The sequence below is a fragment of the Vanellus vanellus genome, assembly GCF_965231255.1.
Source record: "Vanellus vanellus genome assembly, contig: HAP1_SCAFFOLD_69, whole genome shotgun sequence".
NCBI classification, from domain to species: domain Eukaryota; kingdom Metazoa; phylum Chordata; class Aves; order Charadriiformes; family Charadriidae; genus Vanellus; species Vanellus vanellus.
The window spans coordinates 655,044-671,488 of NW_028128586.1; positions in this window are offsets into that span (position 1 = coordinate 655,044).

Genomic DNA, 16,445 nt, shown 5'->3' on the forward strand with positions numbered 1-16,445 from the left:
GATGGACCACTGTCAAGAGAGAAAAATCATATTGGGTGTCTTCCCTGGAGGAGTCTGGGGTTGCTACCTGGGATGACAGAACCATAAACCGTGAGAAAAAAGACTCAGGGACATAGCTGCGACAAGTCTCGGATGCATCCAAGAGGATGGAGCATTGTCCAAGGAGAAAAATCATCTCGGGTATCTTCCCTGGAGGAGTCTGGGGTTGCTACCCGGGATCACAGGGCCCGAAAACACTGGAATAAAAACTCAGGGACATACCTGCAAGGAGTCTCGGATGCTTCCAAGAGGATGGAGCATTGTCCAAGCAGAAAAATCATCTCGGGTATCTTCCCTGGAGGAGTCTGGGGTTGCTACCCGGGATTATAGGGACCCAAACCACAAGAAAAATGTCTGCGGGAGACGCCTGGGAGGAATCTCAGATGCATCCCAGAAGATGGAGCATTGTCCAAGGAGAAAAATCATCTCGGGTATCTTCCCTGGAGGAGTCTAGGGTTGCTACCCGGGATCACAGGGCCCCAAAACACCGGAGAAAACTCTGCGGGAGACACCTGGGAGGAGTTCTGGATAGATCCCGCAGTATGGACCACTGTCAAGAGAGAAAAATCATATTGGGTGTCCTCCCTGGAGGAGTCTGGGGTTGCTACCCGGGATCAGAGGGACCGAAAACACTGGAATAAACACTCAGGGACATACCTGCAAGGAGTCTCGGATGCTTCCCAGAGGATGTAGCATTGTCCAAGGAGAAAAATCATCTCGGATATCTTCCCTGGAGGAGTCTGGTGTTGGTACCCGGGATTACAGGGACCCAAACCACAGGAAAAATGTCTGCGGGAGACGCCTGGGAGGAATCTCAGATGCATCCCAGAAGATGGAGCATTGTCCAAGGAGAAAAATCATCTCGGGTATCTTCCCTGGAGGAGTCTGGGGTTGCTACCCGGGATCACAGGGCCTCAAAACACCGGAGAAAACTCTGCGGGAGACACCTGGGAGGAGTTCTGGATAGATCCCGCAGTATGGACCACTGTCAAGAGAGAAAAATCATATTGGGTGTCTTCCCTGGAGGAGTCTGGGGTTGCTACCCGGGATGACAGGGCCGAAAAGCACCGGAATACACACAGGGACAAAGCTGCAAGGAGTCTCGGATGCTTCCCAGAGGATGTAGCATTGTCCAAGGAGAAAAATCATCTCGGGTATCTTCCCTGGAGGAGTCTGGGGTTGCTACCCGGGTTTACAGGGACCCAAACCACAGGAAAAATGTCTGCGGGAGACGCCTGGGAGGAATCTCAGATGCATCCCAGAAGATGGAGCATTGTCCAAGTAGAAGAATCATCTCGAGTATCTTCCCTGGAGGAGTCTGGGGTTGCTACCCGGGATCACAGGGCCCCAAAACACCGGAGAAAATTCTGCGGGAGACTCCTGGGAGGAGTTCTGGATAGATCCCGCAGTATGGACCACTGTCAAGAGAGAAAAATCATATTGGGTGTCTTCCCTGGAGGAGTCTGGGGTTGCTACCCGGGATCAGAGGGCCCGAAAACACCGGAATAAACACTCAGGGACATACCTGCAAGGAGTCTCGGATGCTTCCAAGAGGATGGAGCATTGTCCAAGGAGAAAAATCATCTCGGGTATCTTCCTTGGAGTAGTCTGGGGTTGCTACCCGGGTTTACAGGGACCCAAACCACAGGAAAAATGTCTGCGGGAGACGCCTGGGAGGAATCTCAGATGCATCCCAGAAGATGAAGCATTGTCCAAGGAGAAAAATCATCTCGGGTATCTTCCCTGGAGGAGTCTGTGGTTGCTACCCGGGATTACAGGGACCCAAACCACAGGAAAAATGTCTGTGGGAGATGCCTGGGAGGAATCTCATATGCATCCCAGAAGATGGAGCTTTGTCCCAGGAGAAAAATCATCTCGGGTATCTTCCCTGGAGGAGTCTGGGGTTGCTACCCGGGATTAAAGGGACCCAAACCACAGGAAAAATGTCTGCGGGAGACGCCTGGGAGGAATCTCAGATGCATCCCAGAAGATGGAGCTTTGTCCCAGGAGAAAAATCATCTCGGGTATCTTCCCTGGAGGAGTCTGGTGTTGGTACCCGGGATTACAGGGACCCAAACCACAGGAAAAATGTCTATGGGAGATGCCTGGGAGGAATCTCATATGCATCCCAGAAGATGGAGCTTTGTCTCAGCAGAAAAATCATCTCGGGTATCTTCCCTGGAGGAGTCTAGGGTTGCTACCCGGGATCACAGGGCCCCAAAACACCGGAGAAAACTCTGCGGGAGACACCTGGGAGGAGTTCTGGATAGATCCCGCAGTATGGACCACTGTCAAGAGAGAAAAATCATATTGGGTGTCCTCCCTGGAGGAGTCTGGGGTTGCTACCCGGGATCAGAGGGCCCGAAAACACTGGAATAAACACTCAGGGACATACCTGCAAGGAGTCTCGGATGCTTCCCAGAGGATGTAGCATTGTCCAAGGAGAAAAATCATCTCGGGTATCTTCCCTGGAGGAGTCTGGTGTTGGTACCCGGGATTACAGGGACCCAAACCACAGGAAAAATGTCTGCGGGAGACGCCTGGGAGGAATCTCAGATGCATCCCAGAAGATGGAGCATTGTCCAAGGAGAAAAATCATCTCGGGTATCTTCCCTGGAGGAGTCTGTGGTTGCTACCCGGGATTACAGGGACCCAAACCACAGGAAAAATGTCTGTGGGAGATGCGTGGGAGGAATCTCATATGCATCCCAGAAGATGGAGCTTTGTCCCAGGAGAAAAATCATCTCGGGTATCTTCCCTGGAGGAGTCTGGGGTTGCTACCCGGGATTAAAGGGACCCAAAACACCGGAATAAACACTCATATCTGCAAGGACATACCTGCAAGAAGTCTAGGATGCTTCCCAGAGGATGGAGCATTGTCCAAGGAGAAAAATCATCTCGGGTATCTTTCCTGGAAGAGTCTGGGGTTGCTACCTGGGATGACAGAACCATAAACCGTGAGAAAAGACTCAGGGACATAGCTGCGACAAGTCTCGGATGCATCCCAGAGGATGGAGCATTGTCCAAGCAGAAAAATTATCTCGGGTATCTTCCCTGGAGGAGTCTGGTGTTGGTACGCGGGATTACAGGGACCCAAACCACAGGAAAAATGTCTGCGGGAGACACCTGGGAGGAATCTCAGATGCATCCCAGAGGATGGAGCATTGTCCAAGGAGAAAAATCATCTCGGGTATCTTCCCTGGAGGAGTCTGGGGTTGCTACCCGGGATCACAGGGCCCGAAAACACCGGAATAAACACTCAGGGACATACCTGCAAGGAGTCTCGGATGCTTCCCAGAGGATGTAGCATTGTCCAAGGAGAAAAATCATCTCAGGTATCTTCCCTGGAGGATTCTGGGGTTGCTACCCGGGTTTACAGGGACCCAAACCACAGGAAAAATGTCTGCGGGAGACGCCTGGGAGGAATCTCAGATGCATCCCAGAAGATGGAGCATTGTCCAAGGAGAAAAATCATCTCGGGTATCTTCCCTGGAGGAGTCTGGGGTTGCTACCCGGGATCACAGGGCCCGAAAACACTGGAATAAAAACTCAGGGACATACCTGCAAGGAGTCTCGGATGCTTCCAAGAGGATGGAGCATTGTCCAAGCAGAAAAATCATCTCGGGTATCTTCCCTGGAGGAGTCTGGGGTTGCTACCCGGGATTACAGGGCCCCAAACCACAGGAAAAAAACACTGAGAAACAGAGCTGGGAGGAGTCTCGGGTGCATCCCGCAGGATGGACAATAGTCCAAGGAGAAAAATCATCTCGGGTATCTTCCCTGGTGGAGTCTGAGGTTGCTAACCGGGATGACAGGGCCCAAAAGCACCGGAATAAACACTCAGGGACATACCTGCAAGGAGTCTCGGATGCTTCCCAGAGGATGTAGCATTGTCCAAGGAGAAAAATCATCTCGGGTATCTTCCCTGGAGGAGTCTGGGGTTGCTACCCGGGATTACAGGGACCCAAACCACAGGAAAAATGTCTGCGGGAGACGCCTGGGAGGAATCTCAGATGCATCCCAGAGGATGGAGCATTGTCCAAGGAGAAAAATCATCTCGGGTATCTTCCCTGGAGGAGTCTGGGGTTGCTACCCGGGATCACAGGGCCCGAAAACACCGGAATAAAAACTCAGGGACATACCTGCAAGGAGTCTCGGATGCTTCCCAGAGGATGTAGCATTGTCCAAGGAGAAAAATCATCTCGGGTATCTTCCCTGGAGGATTCTAGGGTTGCTACCCGGGATTACAGGGACCCAAACCACAGGAAAAATGTCTGCGGGAGATGCCTGGGAGGAATCTCAGATGCATCCCAGAAGATGGAGCATTGTCCAAGGAGAAAAATCATCTCGGGTATCTTCCCTGGAGGAGTCTGGACTTGCTACCCGGGTTTACAGGGACCCAAACCACAGGAGAAATGTCTGCGGGAGACGCCTGGGAGGAATCTCAGATGCATCCCAGAAGATGGAGCATTGTCCCAGGAGAAAAATCATCTCGAGTATCTTCCACGGAGGAGTCTGGCATTGCTACCCGGGATCACAGGGCCCAAAAGCACCGGAATAAACACTCAGGGACAAAGCTGCAAGGAGTCTTGGATGCTTCCCAGAGGATGGAGCATTGTCCAAGGAGAAAAATCATCTCGGGTACCTTCCCTGGAGGAGTCTGGGGTTCCTATCTGGGATCACAGGGCCCTAAAGCACTGGAGAAAACTCTGCGGGAGACGCCTGGGAGGAGTTCTGGGTAGATCCCGCAGGACTGACCACTGTCAAGAGAGAAAAATCATATTGGGTGTCTTCCCTGGAGGAGTCTGGGGTTGCTACCTGGGATGACAGAACCATAAACCGTGAGAAAAAAGACTCAGGGACATAGCTGCAACAAGTCTCGGATGCATCAAAGAGGATGGAGCATTGTCCAAGGAGAAAAATCATCCCGGATATCTTTCCTGGAGGAGTCTGGGGTTGCTACCCGGGATTAAAGGGACCCAAACCACAGGAAAAATGTCTGCGGGAGACGCCTGGGAGGAATCTCAGATGCATCCCAGAAGATGGAGCTTTGTCCCAGCAGAAAAATCATCTCGGGTATCTTCCCTGGAGGAGTCTGGGCTTGCTACCCGGGATTACAGGGACCCAAACCATAGGAAAAATGTCTGCGGGAGACGTCTGGGCGGAATCTCAGATGCATCCCAGAGGATGTAGCATTGTCCAAGGAGAAAAATCATCTCGGGTATCTTCCCTGGAGGAGTCTGGGGTTGCTACCCGGCATCACAGGGCCCGAAAACACCGGAATAAAAACTCAGGGACATACCTGCAAGGAGTCTCGGATGCTTCCCAGAGGATGGAGCATTGTCCAAGCAGAAAAATTATCTCGGGTATCTTCCTTGGAGGAGTCTGGGGTTGCTACCCGGGATCACAAGGCCCTAAAGCACTGGAGAAAAATCTGCGGGAGACGCCTGGGAGGAATTCTGGGTAGATCCCGCAGGATGGACCACTGTCAAGAGAGAAAAATCATATTGGGTGTCTTCCCTGGAGGAGTCTGGGGTTGCTACCTGGGATGACAGAACCATAAACCGTGAGAAAAAAGACTCAGGGACATAGCTGCGACAAGTCTCGGATGCATCCAAGAGGATGGAGCATTGTCCAAGGAGAAAAATCATCCCGGATATCTTTCCTGGAGGAGTCTGGGGTTGCTACCCGGGATTAAAGGGACCCAAACCACAGGAAAAATGTCTGCGGGAGACGCCTGGGAGGAATCTCTGATGCATCCCAGAAGATGGAGCTTTGTCCCAGCAGAAAAATCATCTCGGGTATCTTCCCTGGAGGAGTCTGGGCTTGCTACCCGGGATTACAGGGACCCAAACCATAGGAAAAATGTCTGCGGGAGACGCCTGGGCGGAATCTCAGATGCATCCCAGAAGATGGAGCATTGTCCAAGGAGAAAAATCATCTTGGGTATCTTCCCTGGAGGAGTCTGGGTTTGGTACCCGGGATCACAGGGCCCAAAAGCACCGGAATAAACACTCAGGGACATACCTGCAAGGAATCTCGGATGCTTCCCAGAGGATGGAGCATTGTCCAAGGAGAAAAATCATCTCGGGTATCTTCCCTGGAGGAGTCTGGGGTTGCTACCCGGGTTTACAGGGACCCAAACCACAGGAAAAATGTCTGCGGGAGATGCCTGGGAGGAATCTCAGATGCATCCCAGAAGATGGAGCTTTGTCCCAGCAGAAAAATCATCTCGGGTATCTTCCCTGGAGGAGTCTGGGCTTGCTACCCGGGATTACAGGGACCCAAACCATAGGAAAAATGTCTGCGGGAGACGCCTGGGCGGAATCTCAGCTGCATCCCAGAAGATGGAGCATTGTCCAAGGAGAAAAATCATCTTGGGTATCTTCCCTGGAGGAGTCTGGGTTTGGTACCCGGGATCACAGGGCCCGAAAACACCGGAATAAACACTCAGGGACATACCTGCAAGGAGTCTCGGATGCTTCCCAGAGGATGGAGCATTGTCCAAGGAGAAAAATCATCTCGGGTATCTTCCCTGGAGGAGTCTGGGGTTGCTACCCGGGTTTACAGGGACCCAAACCACAGGAAAAATGTCTGCGGGAGATGCCTGGGAGGAATCTCAGATGCATCCCAGAAGATGGAGCATTGTCCAAGGAGAAATATCATCTCTGCTATCTTCCCTGGAGGAGTCTGGGGTTACTACCCGGGATCACAGGGCCCGAAAACACCGGAATAAAAACTCAGGGACATACCTGCAAGGAGTCTCGGATGCTTCCAAGAGGATGGAGCATTGTCCAAGCAGAAAAATTATCTCGGGTATCTTCCTTGGAGGAGTCTGGGGTTGCTACCCGGGATCACAGGGCCCTAAAGCACTGGAGAAAACTCTGCGGGAGACGCCTGGGAGGAATTCTGGGTAGATCCCGCAGGATGGACCACTGTCAAGAGAGAAAAATCATATTGGGTGTCTTCCCTGGAGGAGTCTGGGGTTGCTACCTGGGATGACAGAACCATAAACCGTGAGAAAAAAGACTCAGGGACATAGCTGCGACAAGTCTCGGATGCATCCCAGAGGATGGAGCATTGTCCAAGGAGAAAAATCATCCCGGATATCTTTCCTGGAGGAGTCTGGGGTTGCTACCCGGGATTAAAGGGACCCAAACCACAGGAAAAATGTCTGCGGGAGACGCCTGGGAGGAATCTCAGATGCATCCCAGAAGATGGAGCTTTGTCCCAGCAGAAAAATCATCTCGGGTATCTTCCCTGGAGGAGTCTGGGGTTGCTACCCGGGATCACAGGGCCCCAAAACACCGGAGAAAACTCTGCGGGAGACACCTGGGAGGAATTCTGGATAGATACCGCAGTATGGACCACTGTCAAGAGAGAAAAATCACATTGGGTGTCTTCCCTGGAGGAGTCTGGGGTTGCTACCCGGGATCAGAGGGCCCGAAAATACCGGAATAAACACTCAGGGACATACCTGCAAGGAGTCTCGGATGCTTCCAAGAGGATGGAGAATTGTCCAAGCAGAAAAATTATCTCGGGTATCTTCCTTGGAGGAGTCTGGGGTTGCTACCCAGGATCACAGGGCCCCAAAACACCGGAAGAAACACTCAGGGACATACCTGCAAGGAGTCTCGGATGCTTCCCAGAGGATAGAGCATTGTCCAAGGAGAAAAATCATCACGGGTATCTTTCCTGGAGGAGTCTGGGGTTGCTACCTGGGATGACAGAACCATAAACCGTGAGAAAAAAGACTCAGGGACATAGCTGCGACAAGTCTCGGATGCATCCCAGAGGATGGAGCATTGTCCAAGGAGAAAAATCATCCTGGGTATCTTTCCTGGAGGAGTCTGGGGTTGCTACCCGGGTTTACAGGGACCCAAAACACAGGAAAAAAACACTGAGAAACAGAGCTGGGAGGAGTCTCGGGTGCATCCCGCAGGATGGACAATAGTCCAAGGAGAAAAATCATCTCGGGTATCTTCCCTGGAGCAGTCTGGGGTTGCTACCCGGGATGACAGGGCCCAAAAGCACCGGAATAAACACTCAGGGACATACCTGCAAGGAGTCTCGGATGCTTCCCAGAGGATGGAGCATTGTCCAAGCAGAAAAATTATCTCGGGTATCTTCCCTGGAGGAGTCTGGGGTTGCTACCCGGGATCACAGGGCCCCAAAACACAGTAGAAAACTCTGCGGGAGACACCTGGGAGGAGTTCTGGATAGATCCCGCAGTTTGGACCACTGTCAAGAGAGAAAAATCATATTGAGTGTCTTCCCTGGAGGAGTCTGGGGTTGCTACCCGGGTTTACAGGGACCCAAACCACAGGAAAAATGTCTGCGGGAGACGCCTGGGAGGAATCTCACATGCATCCCAGAAGATGGAGCATTGTCCAAGGAGAAAAATCATCTCGGGTATCTTCCCTGGAGGAGTCTGGGGTTGCTACCCGGGATCACAGGGCCCCAAAACACCGGAATAAAAACTCAGGGACATACCTGCAAGGAGTCTCGGATGCTTCCCAGAGGATGGAGCTTTATCCAAGGAGAAAAATCATCTCGGGTATCTTCCTTGGAGGAGTCTGGTGTTGCTACCCGGGATCACAGGGCCCTAAAGCACTGGAGAAAACTCTGCGGGAGACGCCTGGGAGGAATTCTGGGTAGATCCCGCAGGATGGACCACTGTCAAGAGAGAAAAATCATATTGGGTGTCCTCCCTGGAGGAGTCTGGGGTTGCTACCCGGGATCAGAGGGCCCGAAAACACTGGAATAAACACTCAGGGACATACCTGCAAGGAGTCTCGGATGCTTCCCAGAGGATGTAGCATTGTCCAAGGAGAAAAATCATCCCGGGTATCTTCCCTGGAGGAGTCTGGGGTTGCTACCCGGGATCACAGGGCCCCAAAACACCGGAGAAAACTCTGCGGGAGACTCCTGGGAGGAGTTCTGGATAGATCCCGCAGTATGGACCACTGTCAAGAGAGAAAAATCATATTGAGTGTCTTCCCTGGAGGAGTCTGGGGTTGCTACCCGGGATCAGAGGGCCCGAAAACACCGGAATAAACACTCAGGGACATACCTGCAAGGAGTCTCGGATGCTTTCAAGAGGATGGATCATTGTCCAAGGAGAAAAATCATCTCGGGTATCTTCCCTGGAGGAGTCTGGGGTTGCTACCCGGGATCACAGGGCCCTAAAGCACTGGAGAAAACTCTGCGGGAGACGCCTGGGAGGAGTTCTTGGTAGATCCCGCAGGATGGACCACTGTCAAGAGAGAAAAATCATATTGGGTGTCTTCCCTGGAGGAGTCTGGGGTTGCTACCTGGGATGACAGAACCATAAACCGTGAGAAAAAAGACTCAGGGACATAGCTGCGACAAGTCTCGGATGCATCCAAGAGGATGGAGCATTGTCCAAGGAGAAAAATCATCTCGGGTATCTTCCTTGGAGTAGTCTGGGGTTGCTACCCGGGTTTACAGGGACCCAAACCACAGGAAAAATGTCTATGGGAGATGCCTGGGAGGAATCTCATATGCATCCCAGAAGATGGAGCTTTGTCTCAGCAGAAAAATCATCTCGGGTATCTTCCCTGGAGGAGTCTGGGGTTGCTACCCGGGATCACAGGGCCCGAAAACACTGGAATAAAAACTCAGGGACATACCTGCAAGGAGTCTCGGATGCTTCCAAGAGGATGGAGCATTGTCCAAGCAGAAAAATCATCTCGGGTATCTTCCCTGGAGGAGTCTGGGGTTGCTAGCCGGGATCACAGGGCCCCAAAACACCGGAGAAAATTCTGCGGGAGACTCCTGGGAGGAGTTCTGGATAGATCCCGCAGTATGGACCACTGTCAAGAGAGAAAAATCATATTGGGTGTCTTCCCTGGAGGAGTCTGGGGTTGCTACCCGGGATCAGAGGGCCCGAAAACACCGGAATAAACACTCAGGGACATACCTGCAAGGAGTCTCGGATGCATCCAAGAGGATGGAGCATTGTCCAAGGAGAAAAATCATCTCGGGTTTCTTCCTTGGAGTAGTCTGGGGTTGCTACCCGGGTTTACAGGGACCCAAACCACAGGAAAAATGTCTGCGGGAGACGCCTGGGAGGAATCTCAGATGCATCCCAGAAGATGGAGCATTGTCCAAGGAGAAAAATCATCTCGGGTATCTTCCCTGGAGGAGTCTGTGGTTGCTACCCGGGATTACAGGGACCCAAACCACAGGAAAAATGTCTGTGGGAGATGCCTGGGAGGAATCTCATATGCATCCCAGAAGATGGAGCTTTGTCTCAGCAGAAAAATCATCTCGGGTATCTTCCCTGGAGGAGTCTAGGGTTGCTACCCGGGATCACAGGGCCCCAAAACACCGGAGAAAACTCTGCGGGAGACACCTGGGAGGAGTTCTGGATAGATCCCGCAGTATGGACCACTGTCAAGAGAGAAAAATCATATTGGGTGTCCTCCCTGGAGGAGTCTGGGGTTGCTACCCGGGATCAGAGGGCCCGAAAACACTGGAATAAACACTCAGGGACATACCTGCAAGGAGTCTCGGATGCTTCCCAGAGGATGTAGCATTGTCCAAGGAGAAAAATCATCTCGGGTATCTTCCCTGGAGGAGTCTGGTGTTGGTACCCGGGATTACAGGGACCCAAACCACAGGAAAAATGTCTGCGGGAGACGCCTGGGAGGAATCTCAGATGCATCCCAGAAGATGGAGCATTGTCCAAGGAGAAAAATCATCTCGGGTATCTTCCCTGGAGGAGTCTGGGGTTGCTACCCGGGATCACAGGGCCCCAAAACACCGGAGAAAACTCTGCGGGAGACACCGGGGAGGAGTTCTGGATAGATCCCGCAGTATGGACCACTGTCAAGAGAGAAAAATCATATTGGGTGTCTTCCCTGGAGGAGTCTGGGGTTGCTACCCGGGATGACAGGGCCCAAAAGCACCGGAATAAAAACTCAGGGACAAAGCTGCAAGGAGTCTCGGATGCTTCCCAGAGGATGGATCATTGTCCAAGGAGAAAAATCATCTCGGGTATCTTCCCTGGAGGAGTCTGGGGTTGCTACCCGGGTTTATAGGGACCCAAACAACAGGAAAAATGTCTGCGGGAGACGCCTGGGAGGAATCTCAGATGCATCCCAGAAGATGGAGCATTGTCCAAGTAGAAGAATCATCTCGAGTATCTTCCCTGGAGGAGTCTGGGGTTGCAACCCGGGATCACAGGGCCCAAAAACACCGGAGAAAATTCTGCGGGAGACTCCTGGGAGGAGTTCTGGATAGATCCCGCAGTATGGACAACTGTCAAGAGAGAAAAAACATATTGGGTGTCTTCCCTGGAGGAGTCTGGGGTTGCTACCCGGGATCAGAGGGCCCGAAAACACCGGAATAAACACTCAGGGACATACCTGCAAGGAGTCTCGGATGCTTCCAAGAGGATGGAGCATTGTCCAAGGAGAAAAATCATCTCGGGTATCTTCCCTGGAGGAGTCTGGTGTTGCTACCCGGGTTTACAGGGACCCAAACCACAGGAAAAATGTCTGCGGGAGACTCCTGGGAGGAATCTCAGATGCATCCCAGAAGATGGAGCATTGTCCAAGGAGAAAAATCATCTCGGGTAACTTCCCTGGAGGAGTCTGTGGTTGCTACCCGGGATTACAGGGACCCAAACCACAGGAAAAATGTCTGTGGGAGATGCCTGGGAGGAATCTCATATGCATCCCAGAAGATGGAGCTTTGTCCCAGGAGAAAAATCATCTCGGGTATCTTCCCTGGAGGAGTCTGGGGTTGCTACCCGGGATTAAAGGGACCAAAACCACAGGAAAAATTTCTGCGGGAGACGCCTGGGAGGAATCTCAGATGCATCCCAGAAGATGGAGCATTGTCCAAGGAGAAAAATCATCTCGGGTATCTTCCCTCGAGGAGTCTGGGGTTGCTAGCCGGGATCACAGGGCCCCAAAACACCGGAGAAAACTCTGCGGGAGACTCCTGGGAGGAGTTCTGGATAGATCCCGCAGTATGGACCACTGTCAAGAGAGAAAAATCATATTGAGTGTCTTCCCTGGAGGAGTCTGGGGTTGCTACCCGGGATCAGAGGGCCCGAAAACACCGGAATAAACACTCAGGGACATACCTGCAAGGAGTCTCGGATGCTTCCAAGAGGATGGATCATTGTCCAAGGAGAAAAATCATCTCGGGTATCTTCCCTGGAGGAGTCTGGGGTTGCTACCCGGGATCACAGGGCGCTAAACCACCGGAATAAAGACTCAGAGACATACCTGCAAGGAGTCTCGGATGCTTCCCAGAGGATGGAGCATTGTCCAAGCAGAAAAATTATCTAGGGTATCTTCCCTAGGGGATTCTGGGGTTGCTACCCGGGATCACAGGGCCCTAAAGCACTGGAGAAAACTCTGCGGGAGACGCCTGGGAGGAATTCTGGGTAGATCCCGCAGGATGGACCACTGTCAAGAGAGAAAAATCATATTGGGTGTCTTCCCTGGAGGAGTCTGGGGTTGCTACCTGGGATGACAGAACCATAAACCGTGAGAAAAAAGACTCAGGGACATAGCTGCGACAAGTCTCGGATGCATCCAAGAGGATGGAGCATTGTCCAAGGAGAAAAATCATCTCGGGTATCTTCCCTGGAGGAGTCTGGGGTTGCTACCCGGGATCACAGGGCCCGAAAACACTGGAATAAAAACTCAGGGACATACCTGCAAGGAGTCTCGGATGCTTCCAAGAGGATGGAGCATTGTCCAAGCAGAAAAATCATCTCGGGTATCTTCCCTGGAGGAGTCTGGGGTTGCTACCCGGGATTACAGGGACCCAAACCACAAGAAAAATGTCTGCGGGAGACGCCTGGGAGGAATCTCAGATGCATCCCAGAAGATGGAGCATTGTCCAAGGAGAAAAATCATCTCGGGTATCTTCCCTGGAGGAGTCTAGGGTTGCTACCCGGGATCACAGGGCCCCAAAACACCGGAGAAAACTCTGCGGGAGACACCTGGGAGGAGTTCTGGATAGATCCCGCAGTATGGACCACTGTCAAGAGAGAAAAATCATATTGGGTGTCCTCCCTGGAGGAGTCTGGGGTTGCTACCCGGGATCAGAGGGACCGAAAACACTGGAATAAACACTCAGGGACATACCTGCAAGGAGTCTCGGATGCTTCCCAGAGGATGTAGCATTGTCCAAGGAGAAAAATCATCTCGGATATCTTCCCTGGAGGAGTCTGGTGTTGGTACCCGGGATTACAGGGACCCAAACCACAGGAAAAATGTCTGCGGGAGACGCCTGGGAGGAATCTCAGATGCATCCCAGAAGATGGAGCATTGTCCAAGGAGAAAAATCATCTCGGGTATCTTCCCTGGAGGAGTCTGGGGTTGCTACCCGGGATCACAGGGCCTCAAAACACCGGAGAAAACTCTGCGGGAGACACCTGGGAAGAGTTCTGGATAGATCCCGCAGTATGGACCACTGTCAAGAGAGAAAAATCATATTGGGTGTCTTCCCTGGAGGAGTCTGGGGTTGCTACCCGGGATGACAGGGCCCAAAAGCACCGGAATACACACAGGGACAAAGCTGCAAGGAGTCTCGGATGCTTCCCAGAGGATGTAGCATTGTCCAAGGAGAAAAATCATCTCGGGTATCTTCCCTGGAGGAGTCTGGGGTTGCTACCCGGGTTTACAGGGACCCAAACCACAGGAAAAATGTCTGCGGGAGACGCCTGGGAGGAATCTCAGATGCATCACAGAAGATGGAGCATTGTCCAAGTAGAAGAATCATCTCGAGTATCTTCCCTGGAGGAGTCTGGGGTTGCTACCCGGGATCACAGGGCCCCAAAACACCGGAGAAAATTCTGCGGGAGACTCCTGGGAGGAGTTCTGGATAGATCCCGCAGTATGGACCACTGTCAAGAGAGAAAAATCATATTGGGTGTCTTCCCTGGAGGAGTCTTGGGTTGCTACCCGGGATCAGAGGGCCCGAAAACACCGGAATAAACACTCAGGGACATACCTGCAAGGAGTCTCGGATGCTTCCAAGAGGATGGAGCATTGTCCAAGGAGAAAAATCATCTCGGGTATCTTCCTTGGAGTAGTCTGGGGTTGCTACCCGGGTTTACAGGGACCCAAACCACAGGAAAAATGTCTGCGGGAGACGCCTGGGAGGAATCTCAGATGCATCCCAGAAGATGAAGCATTGTCCAAGGAGAAAAATCATCTCGGGTATCTTCCCTGGAGGAGTCTGTGGTTGCTACCCGGGATTACAGGGACCCAAACCACAGGAAAAATGTCTGTGGGAGATGCCTGGGAGGAATCTCATATGCATCCCAGAAGATGGAGCTTTGTCCCAGGAGAAAAATCATCTCGGGTATCTTCCCTGGAGGAGTCTGGGGTTGCTACCCGGGATTAAAGGGACCCAAACCACAGGAAAAATGTCTGCGGGAGACGCCTGGGAGGAATCTCAGATGCATCCCAGAAGATGGAGCATTGTCCAAGGAGAAAAATCATCTCGGGTATCTTCCCTGGAGGAGTCTGGGGTTGCTACCCGGGATCACAGGGCCCGAAAACACTGGAATAAACACTCAGGGACATACCTGCAAGGAGTCTCGGATACTTCCCAGAGGATGTAGCATTGTCCAAGGAGAAAAATCATCTCGGGTATCTTCCCTGGAGGAGTCTGGGGTTGCTACCCGGGTTTACAGGGACCCAAACCACAGGAGAAATGTCTGCGGGAGACGCCTGGGAGGAATCTCAGATGCATCCCAGAAGATGGAGCATTATCCAAGGAGAAAAATCATCTCGGGTATCTTCCCTGGAGGAGTCTGTGGTTGCTACCCGGGATTAAAGGGACCCAAACCACAGGAAAAATGTCTGTGGGAGATGCCTGGGAGGAATCTCAGATGCATCCCAGAAGATGGAGCTTTGTCCCAGCAGAAAAATCATCTCGGGTATCTTCCCTGGAGGAGTCTGGTGTTGCTACCCGGGATTACAGGGACCCAAACCACAGGAAAAATGTCTGTGGGAGATGCCTGGGAGGAATCTCATATGCATCCCAGAAGATGGAGCTTTGTCTCAGCAGAAAAATCATCTCGGGTATCTTCCCTGGAGGAGTCTAGGGTTGCTACCCGGGATCACAGGGCCCCAAAACACCGGAGAAAACTCTGCGGGAGACACCTGGGAGGAGTTCTGGATAGATCCCGCAGTATGGACCACTGTCAAGAGAGAAAAATCATATTGGGTGTCCTCCCTGGAGGAGTCTGGGGTTGCTACCCGGGATCAGAGGGCCCGAAAACACTGGAATAAACACTCAGGGACATACCTGCAAGGAGTCTCGGATGCTTCCCAGAGGATGTAGCATTGTCCAAGGAGAAAAATCATCTCGGGTATCTTCCCTGGAGGAGTCTGGTGTTGGTACCCGGGATTACAGAGACCCAAACCACAGGAAAAATGTCTGCGGGAGACGCCTGGGAGGAATCTCAGATGCATCCCAGAAGATGGAGCATTGTCCAAGGAGAAAAATCATCTCGGGTATCTTCCCTGGAGGAGTCTGGGGTTGCTACCCGGGATCACAGGGCCCCAAAACACCGGAGAAAACTCTGCGGGAGACACCTGGGAGGAGTTCTGGATAGATCCCGCAGTATGGACCACTGTCAAGAGAGAAAAATCATCTTGGGTGTCTTCCCTGGAGGAGTCTGGGGTTGCTACCCGGGATGACAGGGCCCAAAAGCACCGGAATAAAAACTCAGGGACAAAGCTGCAAGGAGTCTCGGATGCTTCCCAGAGGATGTAGCATTGTCCAAGGAGAAAAATCATCTCGGGTATCTTCCCTGGAGGAGTCTGGGGTTGCTACCCGGGTTTATAGGGACCCAAACTACAGGAAAAATGTCTGCGGGAGACGCCTGGGAGGAATCTCAGATGCATCCCAGAAGATGGAGCATTGTCCAAGTAGAAGAATCATCTCGAGTATCTTCCCTGGAGGGGTCTGGGGTTGCAACCCGGGATCACAGGGCCCAAAAACACCGGAGAAAATTCTGCGGGAGACTCCTGGGAGGAGTTCTGGATAGATCCCGCAGTATGGACCACTGTCAAGAGAGAAAAATCATATTGGGTGTCTTCCCTGGAGGAGTCTGGGGTTGCTACCCGGGATCAGAGGGCCCGAAAACACCGGAATAAACACTCAGGGACATACCTGCAAGGAGTCTCGGATGCTTCCAAGAGGATGGAGCATTGTCCAAGGAGAAAAATCATCTCGGGTATCTTCCCTGGAGGACTCTGGTGTTGCTACCCGGGTTTACAGGGACCCAAACCACAGGAAAAATGACTGCGGGAGACTCCTGGGAGGAATCTCAGATGCATCCCAGAAGATGGAGCATTGTCCAAGGAGAAAAATCATCTCGGGTAACTTCCCTGGAGGAGTCT